Here is a 15852-nt window from a genome sequence, read left to right as displayed (position 1 = left end):
TTTGATTTGGAGCTTAATGAATGATGTTCCTCGAAATTAGGAAGCCCTGGTGCGTTTTGTTCGTTTGCTATGCCAGTTTAAATGAAAAAGGGGTGTCCCATATTTATACGTTCACTTTACTTTTTTATAACTTTTTTCCTACTCAAGCAAACTGCACCAGATCTTCAGCGTTTGTTTTAAAGCTTAATCAACGATGTTTCTAGAAGTTGGTACGTCTTGTTCATTTGTTATGGAAAATTTGAATGAAAAATGTGTCTCACATTTATCCGTTCTCCCTATTTTCTCAGAATATTTGTTTTCAATTCAAACATACTGTACCAAATATTCCAAGCTTTTTTAAAATTCTAATCTAAGATGGTTCTAAAAATTTGGAAACCTTGGTGCATATTATTTGATTGTTATGATAGTTTAAGTGAAAAAAGTTATTCCTGCATTTATACGTTCGCTAAGAAAAAAATAGTGTTTCCTAAAAAAGCTAATTATCAACCCAACAAACATTAGGAGCTGAACTATAAGACTGCTTGTCTGATTAAAAGCAGATTAAAGGCTATGAAAGCCGCATAAAACTTTCGCTGAACTATTTAAACATTAACACTTTATTCAGCTTATTTAAACTACAGTATTCGCCAGTACAAACTAGGCTGAACTATACTACTAACAAATGTAGCAGCAGTTATATTAATGCTTTTATTCAACCATCCCAATTAGGCTGAATTACGAGTTTAATAAATGATTCTGTTGCCAATACTATTACCTTTATACATTAAGCTGTACTACATGTCTTCAAAAGGTTGTTTCTACTTATACATTTGCCTTTATACCATCTTTGACTTTTAGCTGAATTATGTGTTTAATAAAGGTAATTGTTCCTACTCTAAAAGTGACAGGATAAGTCATGGATTACATGACTATTGGTAACCGACCTGGGTTCGAGTCCCAATACAGGCACATTATTTTTTTTTATTTTTAAGTGAAGAACTTCTCAAATTAGCACATTCAGAGCTCTTTTCTTATTCTAATTGTCGTTTCAACGGTTATAACATAACGGTTATAACAGTTTTTTATAATTTCATGTAGTTGATTTACAATTTCAATTTCGTCCTGAAAAAATCTCATTGCCAACAAAAAGAAGTTATCAAGTTGGTTGGATGCATTAGCAAACCTAAAAAAAATCATTCCGATTACTTGCATATACATACACACCTAGTTGAACTCAGCTAAATCCCCGCACAGCCGCGTAATAAGTAAATTTTTCAATGTACAATCTTACCAAATCACACGCGCTCTTGTGTATGTAAATTTACTTTTTAATCGAAATTTGGTCTGTTTACTAGTAAAACATGAATATTCTTATATGGATCACAAGAGCAACTATTTGTTCGAACGTTGCTGTAAATTTTTTACACTAGCATTGTTACCATGAATTTATTTTTACTTATCGACTTGCAGATAAAGGTTGTAGTTTAAACGTATTTTCATTCCAATAAAAAATAATTGATATAAATATATAAACTATTGAATTTGAACTTACGCTTACCAAAAAAAAATCACATTGAAAAGAAAATTATTTGGCAGAGAGTGGTAAATAAATCGAGGAGATTGCCACCTTATGGCTTCAATCCATCATTCAGTTACCACCTCTTTCATATGACACCCATTTTTACTTATCTAAATGTTTTGTGACAACCGTAAGTCCTCATGTTGAATACAAAAACGTCTACAATCATCAGTTTTTGAAACTAGTAAATTGTCTAATTTAAAATTCCCGAATGTTCTAAAAATTATCAAATTAAAAAAATTATCGAATAAAAAAAATAATCGTAGGTTGGGATTCGAACCCAACCTAGACTTGTCGGTACATCGGTGAAATCTTAAGCATTCGATGTATGCAAGATTGGTGCAGACAGTAAAGTAAGTGCTTAGTATTCAACAGGTTGCGGGAATCCAAGTACGTGATATGATATCCAACAAAAGTAATGCATTTTTCTCTAACTGTAACGTAATATTAATAAAAAAGATAGCTTCCAAAGAGATTGATGGCGTCTGTAACTTGAAATTAAATATCTTTTTTAAAGGGCGAACACGAAATTATTGCGACACATTCAACAGGGCATAACTTTTTTACCATTGGGTAAAAATCAACCAAATTTTGCAGACTTTCTCATTGATGTGTATTGTTTACATGCTGTCAAACTCGAAGTCGTGTTTTTCGATTCAACGAAAATGGAGGTGAACCAACGCGAGTCGAGAGAACAAATTCTTTCCAAGCACCTGGAATTTCCTGACCTCTCGCACCGGCAGTTGGGAAAAATGTTGAACATTCACCATTCAACCGTCTCCAGAGTGTTGAAGCGGTTCCAGGAGCGGTTGACGTTGGACCACGGCAAAGGAGCTGGAAGAAAACCGGGACCGGAGAACAAAAAGACGGAGGGAAAGGTGAAGCGGATGATTAAAGCAAATCCCAACGTCTCAAGCCGTGATTTGGCTAAAAAGATCGGCATGTCGCAGAGCTACGTCCAGAATGCAACGAAGAGAGCTGGACTACATACATACAAGGTACAGAACCTTCCAAACCGCGATGAGCGGCAACAATCGACGGCTAAAACTCGGGCACGGAAGCTCTACGAGAAGATGCTGACAAAATATGGCTGCTGTGTGATGGACGACGAAACGTATATGAAAGCCGATTTTAAGCAAATTCCGGGGTTGGAGTTTTTCACCGGCAAGAGCAAGTTCTATGTAAACGACAAATTTAAGAAGAAGAAAATGTCGAAGTTCGCCTCCAAATATCTCATTTGGCAGGCTATCTGCTCTTGCGGACTGAGGAGTGAGCCTTTCGTGACAAAGGGCACAGTAAATGGCGAGATCTACAAATCTGAGTGCCGCGAGAAGCGCCTTTTGCCGTTCTTGCAGCAGCACGACGAAGCTCCGCTATTTCGGCCAGATTTGGCATCATGCCACTTTTCTAAAAGTGTCCTGGAGTGGTATGAGGCCAATTCTGTCCATTTTGTTCCAAAGGACATGAATCCGCCAAACTGTCCGGAGCTGCGCCCAGTGGAGCAGTACTGGGCAATGATGAAGCGGGAACTTCGGAAGAGCAAGAAGACAGTCAAAGACGAAAAGGACATGTTAAGAAAATGGAAAAAACTGAGAAACTGGTACCGGATGACACTGTAAAGCCTTTGATGGAGGGCATCAAGCGAAAATGCGTTCAATTTTACACTCAAGGCTCCATCGATTAACTTTTCTTTTGATTTTTGAAATAAATATATGTATAAAACTACCCTAAAATTTTGGTTCGATTTTAAACATTATAAGAAAATTGGCATGACATTTTCGGTGTCGCAATAATTTCGTGTTCGCCTTTTAAAATTTTCCTATGATAATTCTCTCAGCTGAATAGCAGTAACGAAAAGGTTTATTTATAAAGCTGAACTGTGGTTTTCTTCAGGCTGTATACATGCTGAAGAATTGTTCTTTAATCTGTCTTAATCAGACAAGCTGAATAAATTCTCCAAATCCAGATGCTTAAGGGTGGAATAAACGATACATGATTACGCCTATACTTCCCATGTTCAGCTAGAGCTGAATAAAGCAACTGTTAAAACGTTTATATAACCACGAAATGTTTGTTGGGAAGTAATAATAAAGACTACATGTAGTAGTCTATCGAATTCTTATGATTTTTGAGTTTCATTCGCTTCGGCATTTAATCATTAAGCTTTTCTATATTTCTTGTTCTGAGCTTGTCCTTGGATGATTTAATTGCTTTCTTGAACTTTGCAACTGACGAATACTGCTTCGCGTTGTCATTTTCATCGGAGGACATTCGAATTCCGCTTCCTGCGAACGTTAACCGAATTGAAAATGATTCGAGTATGATGGTTCACGATGTATGACAACACGAAGCAGTATTCGTCAGTTGCAAAGTTAAGAAACGCAATCAAATCATCCTAGGACAATGCAATCAGAAAAAAATGATCGCATGGTCGTTCTAGGCGAGAATATGTGAAGTTTCTTTTACCGGCGTCGCCGGTAAAACATGATGATGAGTTATGTTCTATCAAAGACCATGCGGTAGACTTGGGTTCGCTCAACTCCTACTTAGCAGAAGGCAAAAAACTCTTCACATTTCCTTTCGATCATGTCCATATGAACCTGCCTAGTCATAGTTTTCCGTTCTAAGTTTATAACTGATTCGCTCTAGAATACCTATCCGTCTTTCACTTTCATTGCTTCGTTTCTCTCAGTCTTAAATTTGCCGAAAATAGCCAACAAAATCGATACAGTAAATTTCTAATTTGAAAAAAAATGAATGATTCTACCATTTTTCACCCGATTTTGATCATAATTAGGTCGTTGGATGCGAAATTTAATTTTCTCTCTTTTTTATAAAACCAAAGACATTTCCTAATAAAAATGCTGAGCTATTTTCATATTTTTCATGAAAAAATCGCAAAAGAATTGTTACTTTCATATTGTTATTCCGAATCGGCATAGTAGTACAGTAAGATTCCGTTTTTTGGCACGTTCCGTTTTTGGCATGCTCCCTTTTTGGCACACTCCGATTTTGGCAACAAATTGGTTCCGTTTTTAGCAACATTTTTGTTGGTTATAACAAGTCTTTTAGAAATGTGCAAAAGATATTTTTTGTATCAATTTATATCACATTTGACTTCATTTCCAAACATGGGAGTCATATTAACCCTCAAAGGCGCAAATCAATTTTTTTAATATTGTGAAAATTGTCTCATAGCTTCAATACATTACTGTGATAATTTTGAGATGTTTCTCGCAATGTTGTTTTAAAACAGTGTTATGTATTTAAGGATTACCTATATTTTATACCATACGTGTTTTATTTAATCATTACAATAAGTGTAGAAAGCTAGAGGCCTAGTTAATAACTTATCGAAGAATTTAATTTTATTTGTCAATTAAAAAAAAATTATTAACAAATTAGTAAAATGATAACTGTTTACCATTTTGAAAAATGTGATCGGTTGTCGGCACCCTAAAAAATTTACTAAAAATGGAAAAATATGAATGATGATCATCACGATTCAAAGGGAAAATGAAATTTATTCAGTTCAATACCCATCAAAGGCATTATGAACATCATTCTTCGTCAGAACAACAATATGCGTATGTGAAAAACTAGTGCGAATATTACGCACTGCTAATGCACTTACGGATCGCATTCACTGCCATTGAGTTAGTTTCAGGCACTCCAGTTTTTTTACCAAAGCTTCAGACAGATCAGATAGAAGTCAGTCAAAACGGGAGGGGCACTACAGGGTAACCCCGAGCCCCCCCCCCCACCAAATTATCTGGTCGTGACAATCTGGTATATACGGTGCTACCTAGCGATGAAAACACGACCAGGTGGGCTTTCTTCACGTAAATGTAAAACGCTAAACCGGAAGTCGCCTTCCTGGTTTTCAGAATGGTGCCAAAGTTCCATCTCTGGTATCTATTCGTAAAGCCCGTTCTAAAATACCCATATGGATTAGGTTATTGAGAGCATTTACCACAAAAAATTGAGTGCCGACAACCGACCATGTTTGGGTGCCGACAACCGATTTTAGTAACCTTTTTGAAAACTGATCAAAAGAAAACTTGTGGCGATTATTTCGGCGCCATTCAACGATGAATCACAAAATAGAATAAATTCACATCGTAAATATTCAATGCGCATACTTTTTCGATCGATTTACTTCTTTCTGTAACACTAAGCAAATCATCAAAAAAAAACTTTTGAGTAGAGTTTCACTTGTTCAAAAAATATATTGGTTGTAGAACAGAACATTCGAGTCTGCTTCAGCAATCGGCCCAAAAAGATCGCGCTAATATATAACACAAATAATATTTATCAGAATGTCCATATCTGGTTTCTGTCAAAAGCTACATAGGGGTGCCGACAACCGACCAGTGCCAGCAACCGACGACTTTTCCCTATAATATGGACAAGTTGCAAGTGATTTTTACAACAAAAATGGTTTTCTTCAAACCTAAATATCTTCAAGCATTGCTGTTCGATTTTCAATCTATCAATTCTATTTGAAAGATTAACGATGGGTTAGTTATGGAGAAGCTATAAATTTATTAATTTTTAAAAAGAATGATTTAAATAAGATTACTTTATAAATTACTTGATAGATTTATTCTCAGTTCGAAATATTATATTTGAATTCGAAAACAATATCTTATATATTGGCATATATTTTAGTTTACTCAAAAATTCTCTAGCGAGGTAGGAACTATTTAACTTGAATTATATTTTTTCCTCATTTCATTTGTCTGCAAAAGGCCCACCTTGCCCCACTTTTTTTCTCTTCGTGGTTATAAAGTTAAAGGTTTTTACTAGTCACAAACAAAATTCCTGCTGCCGCCATCTGCCGCTTCGTGGGTTATAACAAATTTTGTGGAACATATTTTTTTTAATATTTTTGAGGAAAACAACCTTAAAATGTCATGATAACATTTATTACTCTTTTAAGCATTTTTATTATTGTATATTTTCGAAGATTTAGGAATAAACATTTATTTCTAGATATATTTTTCATAAACAAATGTTAAAATTCATTTTCTCGAGTTTTTTTTAAATGTCATGTAGCGCCATCTACATAGGTTATAAAGTATAAATGTCTTCAGTTCATATGTTAGAAATATCAAATCAAACAACTTTTCCGAAGAAAGTTTTTTGATAGAACACCTCTATCAAAAGATAGAACTGATCGAGATCAGTTTCTACTTATCTAGATTAAAACCAAAGTTGTCAAAATAATGATCATTTCCATCTAAGATGCTTTGCTAAAGACACTAATCGAAAGCGTACCACACTGTACGTCCGAATTTGATAAAATCATGAGTAAAATTGAATTTGCTTATTTTTTCTTTCATCTCATTTCATTTCACATATGATTAAAAATCCTTGAAACATTTTTGAAGTCGTAAATTGAAAATCCAAACTTTAAAAATAAGGTTCCATTTTTGGCACGGTTCCGGTTTTGGCAACTGAAAATAATAAAATTGTTGCCAAAAACGAAATCCTACTGTATTACCAAAAGAACATAACATAGCATACCTTTGGAAAGGTCATTTCTTCTTCTTTTCAAAACTCTTAGGGAATTGGAAATCGGTTGAAAAATGACCGGGCAGAAAATTTTTGGGCCAAAAATCCTGAAAAAGTTTTTTTTGCTGAAAATCGAGATTTTGAGAGTATATTAAATTGATCAAATATGGTTTTGTATTGTATTTGACCAGACCAACGTTTGATAGATCACTTTAAAAGCACATTCATTTTTTTTGTTTGGTTGCTCCATATTATGTGTCTAAAAATAAATGTAAAATTAGAAATTTTTGTTTCTTTGCTGACTACATAACATTTTACTGCTGCATATCTAATAAGTGTTTTTTTAGGAAACGATAGGAAGTAGTTAAAATACCAATTTGAGCCCAATATTAAAACTTCAATAGCATAATTGCCACCATTGCCGGTCGACCCTATCTTTATAGTTCACGAGGAAAGATGGGGTAGACGGGAAGTGTTAACAGCACAACAAAACATTGGGCTCTTCCATTGGTGTGGCGGAGCTGGAGACTTAGAAGGGCATAAGGTCTAGGATACGTTCCGAGCAAGCGATGTGACCTGTAAAACATAGTTTGTAATCTATTTGTTTAGTTAGTCAACAAGTACTCGGTCACTCTTAAAAGTAGAGATTTTGTTTAGTTAGAGTATTTCGAACTCTTGGCAGCCGGCTACCGAGAGTAACCTACGTTTTCTAATCAAAGGCAAGATGAACCGGTCATGTATTGTCTAGAAAAGCTAATCTTATCGGTGTAATTGACCGGATCACTGTATATTTAGAATGGAAAACAAGACTGCTAGGCGGGTTCATAAAAGCATGATCGAAGGGACATTACACATTTGTAATTTGTATGTAAAAGGGCATATCATAACATAAAATTTTAAAAATATCAATAGACTCAAAACGAACTCCGACGATACAGAAAAGTTGCATGTTTCCTGGTGCAAACTTTTGCTCGGCATGAATTTTGCACCAGTATACACTCAGGTTTTTTTACGCTGGGGATACAGGCCGCGTAAATGAAAACCGCGTAAATATGAAAATCCGCGTAAATGAAGACCGTGTAAATTTAAGAATCCGCGTTAATGAGAACCTCGTTAATGGATACCAAGTAAATTAAAAATTCCGCGTAAATGAAAACCGCGTAAATTTTAAAATCCGCGTTAAAAATACCGCGCAAAAAAACCGCATAAAAAACCTGAGTGTATATTGTAAATGATTAAATACACAAACAACCAACCACCCACTTTTTTTTATATTTTTTATTGAATTTAAGAAAGTTGTGCAGTTACAGAAAGTGTGCCCTATTTCCTGTTAATGCCCGACGCATATATCGCACATATAGGCCTATTTATGAAGATATATTATAGGATATTAAACACACCCGCCAAAATGGAACAGCACTGGTACTGCTTGAGCATATAAACGAACAAGTGCTTTCATTACACAATTTCACGTTATTCTTTTCACTGTGGGAAAATATTACCACAACCGTTTTATCTCCTCATATTCGGAAGAAACCTCCCCAAAAAATAGGCTGCCCATTCAACCGGAGCAGCAGCGTTGAATAGGGCCGTTGATTAAAAACATTTGATTGTTTTCCATCAAGTGCCCACTCTTACTTTTAGATGAGCTCGTTCCTTCGCTGCGCCACCACACCGACCGACCGACCGACCGCGAACCGACCGAAATGATTGCATGCCGAGCGAGGGATGCGTGAGCAGCAAATAGTTGAGATTCTTGCGATTACTTTGCCCACAGCCATGTGAGTCATTTCATTTCAGGCCGGTCCGGTGGTCGACGATGTTTCCCCACGAATCTCCACAATAAAACTCGTATGGGTACGTGATGGATAATCGCCTCTCTAGGAGTGGCCACTCTCGAGGGTCTACCGCTTCGCTCTAGGAGGAATATTAATTTTTTCTCACCATTCTTGACTGAATTCCATCAAATTCATCGATCTCCGTCTGCTGCCTGATTCCCATGGTTAGATGTTCCGGTATCTTTTAATTTAGCGCAGCGGCTTTGCACCGGAATGACAATAGCAACCTAAAGAAAATCAAACACATGCGTCCCACCTTGTTGCACTGGAGTAATAATGTGCGAAAAAATTCCATAAACTGCGCGCAGTTTGATGTGACGCCGATGGCAATGGCGATGAAGATGCAGTTACAAATTGTGCTGTTTGTCGGCAGCATCAACGCGGTGGCGGCTTGACGGGTGTAATGATTCGAGTCGTTTTCGCACCAACTTCCACGCCGTGTCGTGGAATTAAGAATCAAAGGAGGCGATTCGAGCGCCGGCTCTTTGACGCCCAGTTTAGATTCATTGATGTTGATGAGCGTTTGGTTGCTCCTGCATGTTTGTAATAAATATTGTAGGCAACGCGTGAGGAGCGGAAAATATTGTAAGCAAATGGTTGGAATTGACGCATTGTTTGAAAATATATTTTGAAGGTTTTCCCATTATTCAACGATAGTTCATCCTCTGTTCGTTCTTTCTTCCTTCTTGCTTCTTGCTTCTCGCTTCTTGCTTCTTGCTTCTCGCTTCTTGCTTCTTGCTTCTTGCTTCTTGCTTTTTGCTTCTTGCTTCTTGCTTCTTGCTTCTTGCTTCTTGCTTCTTGCTTCTTGCTTCTTGCTTCTTGCTTCTTGCTTCTTGCTTCTTGCTTCTTGCTTCTTGCTTCTTGCTTCTTGCTTCTTGCTTCTTGCTTCTTGCTTCTTGCTTCTTGCTTCTTGCTTCTTGCTTCTTGCTTCTTGCTTCTTGCTTCTTGCTTCTTGCTTCTTGCTTCTTGCTTCTTGCTTCTTGCTTCTTGCTTCTTGCTTCTTGCTTCTTGCTTCTTGCTTCTTGCTTCTTGCTTCTTGCTTCTTGCTTCTTGCTTCTTGCTTCTTGCTTCTTGCTTCTTGCTTCTTGCTTCTTGCTTCTTGCTTCTTGCTTCTTGCTTCTTGCTTCTTGCTTCTTGCTTCTTGCTTCTTGCTTCTTGCTTCTTGCTTCTTGCTTCTTGCTTCTTGCTTCTTGCTTCTTGCTTCTTGCTTCTTTCTTCTTGCTTCTTGCTTTTTGCTGTAAAAAAAATCTGTAGCAGTACAGAAAAATCTGTGAATTTCGTTAATGCTAAGGGAGGCAATAAGGGACATTTTTAAAGACTATTGTATAAGTAATTTGAATTTGTTAGGACTTGAGATATTAATTCTTTCTTGTTTACAGCAAATTTCAAAGATGCGAATTAATCGAAACAGATCTTCACTTTGAAACTACCTTCAATCGCTACCATGCTGGTGGATGCTGGTTGTACACATATACGACATTGCGATATATATTCAGTAATTCACACCACATAAGCATTGACAAATTACCGGAATTTTTCTTTCCCGCTTCATTACCGCACGACCGTGGGGTTCCCTAATGCATTTTGCTGCCTGTTCCAACGTTCGTTCCCTCTTCATGATGGGCATAACGGTGTGTCTGCGATAAGACTTTTCGGCTAGACTTTTTAGTGATTCAATAGCCATCGGTAGTAGTGATTTTAAATATTCTTTTATTAAAGAATAGGTACTATGAATGTACTACGTATACTTACAGTATCTAACATTGAACAACAGTGTGAATGATTTTTGATGGGATCCGACACTGGCGAACTTCGAGATTTCTAAATTATAATTTAAGCGGCAATATGCATGCCAATATTTGTTATTCGAAATAGGGTAATTTTCGAGAGTTGCCGCATCGGGTCACTTTGCCACGATAATATGATATTGCAAGTTTGTCCTAGAATGAATTACAACGCGGATATGTGAAATAATCCTTATTATTCACCTACAAAAATCTTAATTATGTGCGTCCAGTTGCATAACAGTTTATCAAGAAAAATTCAGAACAACGTTAAAATTTTGATTTTTTGAAATGCGAAATTTTTTTTGTAAATCTTTCAGAAAGCATTGCAAAGTGGTCCACAACTTAGTCTTATCATGTCTATGAGAAAATTTTCGTAGTTTATGAGCCCCTATTTACAGCAAACTCAACAAAAAAACTTTTTAATCATTCTAAATAGAGCCATACTACATTCAGTGAAGATGTAGAACGACTTATTTTAGAAAAGTTTGCAGAAGAGATTGAAGCTCTATCTGTCATACTTTTCATTTTACAAAAATATAATATTAAGATTAAGGGTGTTTCTTAGGGTTTCTTAGAAAAACTGTATTCATATAAAATTGAAGTAATCTTCAAACAACTTTAAGATTGTTTTTGGCCGAATAACTTGTTTCAAGGCACTACATATCACCTCAATTATGAGCACTTTTTCGCCAAAAAGAGTTTTTTGAAAACCCAATATCACTGATCGAGGCAAATGAAAGATTTTTCTTTTTCAACTACATATGGTCGGTGTTAAGTCACACCGGACTAAGTGACAATATATTGATTTCGAGAAAAATTAGTTTGAAGTTTTAATCGCAGCATCCTTTACGTTATAATTAAAAATTTGTTTTTGCCATAATTCTTGTTTATTGTTACATATTTCAAATCTGGCAAAAGTCGACTATAGCTGAAGAAATTCTTTATCCAGTGCTATCATTATCTCATTTTTTATGTTTTGCGACTTAGTTCGGTCTGACTTAACACCAGACGGTACCGGTGGTTGACTGATAAGCGTGACATTCCAGTTGGCCAGCCGAGGTCGTTGAGATTTTTCTGAGGTGAAAAAATCTGTGTTCATGTCTTCCTTCGGAAGGGAAGTAAAGCCGTTGGTCCCCGGTCCATGAGTTGATGGATCGATATCTCGTCCAGATAATGGAGTCACCTCTCTGGCGTCGGTAAAGAAGAAGTAGAATCCAGTTTCCATACTTACTAACAAATATCCTCCTCCCGTGATACTTGTGGAGTGCGCAGTAGTTTATACGGCCTCTAGCAAAACCAAGTATCGGACTAACTATTCCTTCCCTTTCCTTCCGCGATCTACGTTCGGGCCTGGCCGGCGTCGATATTGATCAATAAACACTTTAGGATTACCAAGAGTTGCACATTGAAAGATGTTTCGCTACTCCCAAGCACAATTATCTACAGATTCCCCAGATTCCCTGTACAACTTCCGCTAGTCCAGATCGATAACGGAGTAGCAGCCAAAGGTGGTCGCACAAGCTGAGGCTCAAGCTCAGTTCGGTCTGACTTAACACCATATATGGTCATGATTACAAGTATAATTGTGCAAAAAAAATGGTGATAAGGATAACTTTATTAATTTCACAAAATTGATTCTAAAAAATCAATTATTGAAATTATAAATAAACGAGGATGTCACACCATTTCGTTGATAACTCGGCCAACTGTCACTGGATGTGCTAAAATAGGTCTCATCATCCTTGCTGTTGAGCAATTCGATCAAGATTGATTCAATCCAAATCCACGCAGCGAATGCGGCCATCACAGGATTACAACTAACTTTCAATCGTGTGACACACCTGTTTAACTTTCATTTTACTCGTAATTGCTAAGGATAAAGTTTATAAATTTTTTTAGGAGTTTTTGGATTACGACATCATTATTGGGGCCGATTGTGGCCTGGTAATGATTTACGTTTATAAATAAATCAAAATTTCTTGCCTCAGAATGGTAATTATCTTCGATTCTAATGAATCTTTTTGCGTTTCAACTGTGCGGGAGACTATATACTAGACTGGTTCAATTTTTGACTTTTAATTCCACCAGGCTCTACTGATTCCTGGTGAACTGTATATGCCATACGCGAGCGGTGGGTGGTAAGTCTAGTTTTCACTTGTATAACGATGGAGCTCTTCACACAAGGTTGCTATGATTAATAATAAAATCCACTTGTTTTGAAGTCATGCTGCTTCTTTAGTTAATAGTTTTTCTCAGCTAATTTTCACAAACTTACAATGTTCCACGAATGTGTTCAGTAGAAGAATACCTTTAGAATTATATAGTGTTCTCATACATTGATTTATGAGGTGATTTTTTATGAATTTATTTACTATGTTCACCGATTTTCTATACTAATTTCCATATAACCTTTGAAATCTTTGGAGGGTCAGTAGACACAACCGATCGGTACCATAATTTGCACAATTACTAAGGGTCATAAAAGAAATCAGCAGAGCCTGGTGGAGCTAATTGTCAAAAATTGTACTAGTTTACTATATACTTTCCACAGGCAAACAAACTATTTTTATTCAAGAGTCATATTTTAAATGGGTGTATAAAACCGTGAATGCACTACTTACAATAAATATTGTTCGAAAATCATGGATGTAAACATGGATTAACAAGTTACAACGCACACGCATGCATAAAAATAAATATATTTTTTTCAAGCGCAAGACTCTTAAGCAGCACACACCGTATTGAATTGAAAATCCAAACCACCCCGCCCACCCACTTTGCAAATCATTCTGTGACACCGTGCTGGTACCCGAAAAATCCGCACACGGCCACCGCTGACGAAAATGCATAGCGTTTACCGCTTATCGTAGTGCCCAGACGCTGCAGCCATGATCTTACCCGTTCGACATAAGAACAAAAACTGATTCAAACGGGTACGCGTCACCTCTATTTATAAACTAACCGTATATGGTTTAGTCACTTAGGTGCGAGTGTGTGCAAATGCCAACGTTGCCGAAAATCGATAGCGCTTATTGCATCGCCCGGAGACGATGTTGCTCGTATCGGATAAGACCAATAACTGATTTAAACGGACATGCGTTGCTTCTATTTATGACTTTTCGTGTTTCATTGAGCAACTAAGCTGCCCTCTCTTGACGGCTGTGTCTGAGAAATCTGCCTCACGAATGGTAATTTTCCCGTTTTTCGTGAACTTTTTAATTTTACCAATTTCCAAAAGTCTACTTTTATTGGGGAGATATTAAATTATTACCAATATTTAAGTTAGGTGTTTCTGAATCGGTTGGTGTATGAATGATTAAAATCCATCTAGTAATATCGGAGTTATAAGCGTGCAAACCTTACATAGTTTCGTTACATGGGAGATGCTTTAGATTTTAGAATGACACCTAGCCCCAGATAGTGGAGTAAGACATTTTTAATGTCAAAAAATATATTTATTTTTATGCATGCGTGTGCGTTGTAACTTGTTAATCCATGTTTACGGCGCTTTGTAGCTGCGTAGGGTAAAGAGCCTATTGGTTTTCATGTTTCATATTTTGGTTATATGTTTTTTATCAGTAAGGCATCTGACAACGTGCTTCTGTAGTTATTGCACTGTTCAGCAGCGTAGTATTTTATATAGGAGAGTACACTCAGGTTTTTTTTACGCGGATTTTGAAATTTATGCGGTTTTCATAAACGCGTTTTTTTTAAATTTACGCGGTTTTCATTTACACGGCCTGTATCCCCTGCGTGAAAAATCTGAGTGTAATTGCATCGGAAACAATCACATTCCCAGCAGAACTTTTTGTTTTCTAATTTCAAACACTTTCGTTTCGTACTGCACACAACGGAAAATTTTAAAACAGAACTTACCGCCCCAGCAGCAGTTGAAGCGGGTGTTCTTTTTCGATTCAAATTCAAGCCATGTCTTAAGCGTTACTGGACTTAAAATTGTTTTCCCAGTTTATCCAGTCAGAATATCTGTCCTACCCTTAAATTATGAAACAAACCGCTGTACTGAAGATATAATTATGTCAGTCCTATTACCACATAAAACACCTATATAACATAAAACGCTGCAGAATTGGTTTAATAATACAATGTTTACACTACATAGTTATAACACGTTTTAATAATTAGCAACAAGAAAAATGTCGCCAAGATAGCATAAAAACCCGTTTAAACTGGTAGTGCGAACGTTGCATAGCAATGTAATTTATCAAATAATTTCATTTTTTCCACCACTAATCGATCAAGAAATACTTAAACTTAAGATTGTTTACTTAAGTTCATTAGTACATTATTGAAAATTTAAATGGAAAATGAAATTTCATATTTCATGGAGAATCTGTATATTTCCGTTGGCGGGCGTGGGCTTCCTCATCACAGCTCTCAATATGGAACTTTTCTTTTGAATATATTTTCTGGACAGACCAGCTCATTTTTACTAGATGGATCAGCCAAGTAATGCCAATCACCTAGTGAGATACTTGATTAATTAATAGATTACCGTTAAAAGACCTTCAATAAATTATGTTTTGATGGGGAGGGTATATAGCAAATTGTAACATATGAAAACAGGGGAGTGAACAAGAACGTGAGTCGATATGTGTGATAGATAAAATTCATTTGCACGCTCTTGAAAAAAGCTACATTTTTAATGTCACCGTGTTCGTGTCCTGTACACAACCCTTTAATTTTTGCCAAACACAAGTATAATTTTCTTATAAAATATGATACTAAATGTAATTTCCATATTAACTTTAGAAAAGGGCTACTAAGATTTAAAAAAAATGTTTGGCTGATTTTTCTTAATTTGTTATTATTTTAATATAGAAAACATCTGAAATTTATTTTACGAAGGGTAAAGATGGAGATTAATGTGCATTTTTCATGAAATTTTACGCGGTAGCGGAATAATGAGCAAAACAAGCTTATTTACAAAAATTGCTTTGGACCTTTTGAAAAATTAATATTGATTTCAAAGTGAAATGCTCTTAAAAATGTTTTTTTTTTCCAAAATATCTTGATTTTCTTTCAACAGAAATATAAGGTAATGAAAATACGACCTTTTAATGAGTTATTCACAGGGATCAGGAAAGTGCTTTCAGGGCAGCTTGACTGTCAGAGCAAAAATAGATGCTTTTAC

Source organism: Topomyia yanbarensis, chromosome 3 (genome assembly GCF_030247195.1).
Source record: "Topomyia yanbarensis strain Yona2022 chromosome 3, ASM3024719v1, whole genome shotgun sequence".
In the NCBI taxonomy this organism is placed as follows: Eukaryota; Metazoa; Arthropoda; class Insecta; order Diptera; family Culicidae; genus Topomyia; species Topomyia yanbarensis.
The sequence above is the reverse complement of the archived record's forward strand: the minus strand, read 5'-3'. Positions refer to the sequence as shown.